We start from the raw sequence: 4,610 nt of genomic DNA, 5'->3' as shown, positions 1-4,610 counted from the left end.
AATAGTAGTCTTCCTTGGTTCCGCCGCCTTCTCCTTTTGCTTAGATTCTTCATCACTAATTTCAGCTTCTCCTTCTTTTGCTTTTTCAGCATCAGCAACTTTTCCAGACCTTAAGGTAATAGCCTTGACTTGCTCTTTAGCTTCCTTCCTGCCTGGTACTTCCGTGTCACTGGGAAGAGTGCCAGGTTGACGATTGAGCACTGCATTGGCTAATTGACCGATTTGATTTTCCAAGGTCTTAATAGAAACCGCCTGACTCTTGCATAACAGCTTAAGTTCCTTAAAATCAGCACTAGTAGGTGCAGCTGTACTTCCCTGTTGAGGATATGATTTCCTGGTAGCATACTGCTGTGGTTGCTGGAATCCAGGTGGGTTAAACTGTTTACTCACTCCTTGCTGATATGGTGGCTGAATAGCATTCTGATTATTCCCCCAGCTGAAATTTGGATGATTTCTGTTGTTAGGATGATAGGTCGCTGGCACAGGCTGCTGTTGTCGCTGATAATTATTCACATACTGAACAAATTTGTTGAAAAGAGAACACTGATCCGTAGCATGAGAACCTGCACAAAGCTCACAAACCATAGCTATTTGATTAACTCCATATGTAGCCAGAGAATCAACCTTCATTGATAGCACTTGGAGCTGGGCTGCAATAGCGGTGGCTGCATCAACTTCCAGAATACCTGCTACCTTGCCAGACGTCATCCTCTGAGTTGGGTTTTGATGCTCATTTGCAGCCATCGTCTCTATAAGATTGTACGCCTCAGTATAGCTTTTAGCCCATAAGGCACCTCCAGCTGCTGCATCGAGCATGGGCCGAGATTGTGCCCCCAAACCATTATAGAAACCCGTGATCACCATCCAATCCGGCATTCCATGATGTGGACATTTTCTCAACATTTCCTTGTAGCGTTCCCAAGCCTCACACATAGATTCTGTAGGTTGCTGCGCAAACTGAGTAAGAGCACTCCTCATAGCAGCAGTCTTTGCCATCAGATAAAACTTCACCAGAAACTTTTGCGCAAGATCTTGCCACGTAGTGATGGACCCAGCTGGTTCAGAATGTAACCAGTCTTTAGCCTTGTCCCTCAGTGAGAATGGGAAAAGCCTCAACTTGATAGCCTCATCAGTCACGCCATTATACTTAAAAGTGCTGCAGATCTCGACAAAATTCCTTATGTGCATGTTGGGGTCTTCAGTTTCCGCTCCTCCAAAAGAAACAGAATTCTGCACCATCTGAATAGTGCCCGGCTTGATTTCAAAGGTGTTAGCTTGAATAGCCGGATGAAGGATGCTTGACTGAATGTCATCAATTTTAGGCCGAGAAAAATCCATAAGAGCTGGATCAGCTTGAACAATACGATCTCCCATGTTTACTGGTTCTTTCCGCTCAGTTCCTGAATCCGAATCCTCAAAATCTAACTTCTCCGGAATATCAAGAACTTCGTCTGTCTCCTCAGCTGTATCTAAAGTCCTCTTGCGAGTACGAGAACGAGTTTGCATAAACGCTTGCTAAAGTACCTGAAACACAACCGGAAACAATAAGTAACTACTACGTCCTAATCACTGAGTCCTAATGACCAATGATAGTAAGTACATAAACTAAACAAATACGCCGAGTCCCCGGCAGCGGCGCCAAAAACTTGTTAGGGCGAAAACACGCGCTAATATACACGCAAGTATACGCGTTCGCAAGTAATATAGAATACTTTCTAGTTCGTTCCCACAGAGACTCAGACTAAATTATTGTCTAATTAAACTCACTCACCAATGTATGATTACTTCTCAATGTTAAGACACTAACACTTAAGATTGTTGATTAAATATTAACTACAATTAACTGCTTAATTAATCACGTAATTCACACTTCAAATTATCAATAATAAAACACTCATGAGATCACAACTTCATTATTACTTCCTTCAATAGCCATTGTTATTACCTTTAGCATGTGACAGTGATGATATTAATCGAATAACACGAAACTCATAAAAGCCAACTTTCATTGTACTAATACCATTCTACCAAACATCCACAATTAAGATAAAAGTTGAATAGTCATCAATTATGTTGAGTTCCTATATGTCTACAGAAATTGACAGCACAACGATTTAAGCACAAGTTATTCCTTTTGATTACATAGGGCAAATAAAACTGTTAGAGTTACCTACTAATCATGCACAACGTACATGAACCTATGCTAGCATGGCAAGTTCTAAATCTCAAGATCCACCGTCGCTTCACAAGAGATTAACACCCTATCTTATATGTTCGCGACGCACATAAGACGAATACGCACAACCAATACTAGATATCATACAATCATCACACACTAAAGTATTAAACAATAACTAAAGAATTCCATAATAAATCCATTGCAACCCCATGATCACGATTAGCCCATAATAGCACTTATCGTCATCATGGGTTCATATGAAATCATGATAAACAAATACAAGAAAATAATAACTAAACTAATTATATTAAAACAGAGTACGTCACAAGAGTAAATAAGTTCAAAGTAAGAAAACTAGCATCAAACGTTACAACGAAACAAGAATCACAAGAAAATATGCTTCCTCTTGGTTGCGGTGTGCTAAATCGGTCTTCTTCCTTATCTCCTTCGCTCCTTGCGTAAAAACACGATCTTCTTCAATCCAAACTTGTGAAAACGTCTCAAATCTACTTATATAATAGTCCCATAAAACTCAGATTACATAGAAGTGGAAACCAAACAGAAGTAGAATTCCTGAAATAATATATCTTTTTTCCCGACCCTGTGCGGCCGCTAAGCATAGCTGAGCGGGCGCTCAGCTTCCTGCGCGGCCGCTCAGCATTGCTGAGCGGGCGCTCAGACCTCTACTGGAAAAAATCCTGATTTGCTCCGTTTCTTCGCCGTAATCTGCCCATTTCTTTCCTCACGCAATGGTGAACACATGCCAAGGCTTATTCTTGATGATTCCTCCCCCGAAATGCAACTAATACCCTGAAATACATAAATACTAGAAAAACGCATCAAATACACAAAATACTTGATTTCAAGACACCAATTTAAGCCATTTTAAGATGCTCTAAGTGGTATAAAATGCCACTTATCACATTCTGAGCATTGCTCCAGCTGAAATTAGGATGATTGCGGTTGTTAGGATGATAGGTAGCTGGCACCAGTTATTGCGATCACTAAAAGTTGCTAACGAACTGAGCTGACTCACTAGAAATAGCACACTGATCAGTCTTATGGGCACCAACACAAAGCTCACAGACACTAGAGATTTGATTAACTTCATAATTAGCCAAAGTGTCCACCATCATCGTCAAAGCCTTAAGTTGGGCAGCTATAGCAGATGCTGCATCCAACTTCAAAATTCCCGCTACTTTTCCCTGAGTCAGTCTCTGAGAATGATTCTGGTATTCATTAGCAGCCATCAGTTCAATCAGTTCATAAGCTTCATTGTAGCTCTTAGCCCATAAGGCTCCTCCTGATGCTACATCAAGCATGGATCTAGAAGTAGCACCCAATCCATTGTAGAAATAGTTTATAATCATCCAATCAGGGATGCCATGGTGTGGGTACTTCCTTAGCATCTCCTTATATCGATCCCAAGCCTCACACAGAGATTCTCCAGTTTGCTGAGCAAACTGAGTGAAAGCATTCCTGATTGCAGCAGTCTTCGCCATAGGGAAGAATTTAGTGAGAAACTTTTGAGCAAAATCTTCCCAAGTAGTGATAGACCCTGGTGGTAGAGAATGTAACCAGCACTTAGCTTATCCCTCAGAGAGAATGGGAAGAGTCGCAGCTTGATAGCATCTTCAGTCACACCATTGAACTTGAAGGTGTCGCAGATCTCGATGAAATCCCTGATGTGCATGTTGGGGTCTTCTGTAGGGGAACCCCCAAACTAAACTGAGTTCTGTATCATCTAAATCGTGCTTGACTTGATCTCAAAAGTGTTAGCCGAGATGGCTGGCTTGATGATGCTTGACTGAATATCATTGATCTTAGGCTGAGAATAGTCCATCAAAGCCTTAGAAATTTCTGCTTGTTCACCCATCACTACTAAAACTGGTTCCTCGATTTTCTCTTCTTCTTCTACCTTCTCTTCGTCCTCAACAACTTCCCTTTGAAGCACTACAACTTCTTCCTCGGCTTTATCCATAGTTCTCTTACGAGACCGCGAACGCGTATGCATACACGCTCGCTAGAGTACTTGAAATAAGACAAGGAAACATATAAGTAACAATTTATGAGTCAATAAACTTTAACGACCACTGATGACAAACACATAAACTAAAAATTAACACCGAGTCCCTAGCAGCGACGTCAAAAACTTGTTAGTCGCTAAACACGCGCTAAAATTCACGCAAGTATACGTGTTTGCAAGTAGTATAAGATATAAATCAGATTCATTCCCACAGGGACTGGTTTAGGTTAATGTTCAATTTATGCACCTATACAACAATGTATAGTTATCGCTCAATGTTAAGACGATTTATAAATTGGGATTGTTTTAACTAAACTTAAGCTAATAATTATAACTAAGAGAATAAGAATGGTTGAATTAATATATAGGACAAACATGGGATTCTAACTTTATTTAATAGCCTTG

General features: G+C 40.5%; 2 non-coding genes across 2 annotated transcripts; both read left to right on the top strand.

The window, feature by feature from the left end:
- The first annotated feature begins 874 nt into the window (after window positions 1–874).
- On the top strand, window positions 875–981 carry LOC141681280 (small nucleolar RNA R71). The gene has a single exon (XR_012558721.1). It is a non-coding gene; the product is annotated as a small nucleolar RNA R71 (small nucleolar RNA).
- A 2,578-nt stretch (window positions 982–3,559) lies between these two features.
- On the top strand, window positions 3,560–3,666 carry LOC141682210 (small nucleolar RNA R71). The gene has a single exon (XR_012559612.1). It is a non-coding gene; the product is annotated as a small nucleolar RNA R71 (small nucleolar RNA).
- The last annotated feature ends 944 nt before the right edge of the window (window positions 3,667–4,610 follow it).

This window comes from Apium graveolens, chromosome 8, assembly GCF_009905375.1.
Source record: "Apium graveolens cultivar Ventura chromosome 8, ASM990537v1, whole genome shotgun sequence".
NCBI classification, from domain to species: Eukaryota; Viridiplantae; Streptophyta; class Magnoliopsida; order Apiales; family Apiaceae; genus Apium; species Apium graveolens.
Note: the sequence above shows the minus strand (reverse complement) of the source record. Positions and strands in the feature narration are given on the sequence as shown.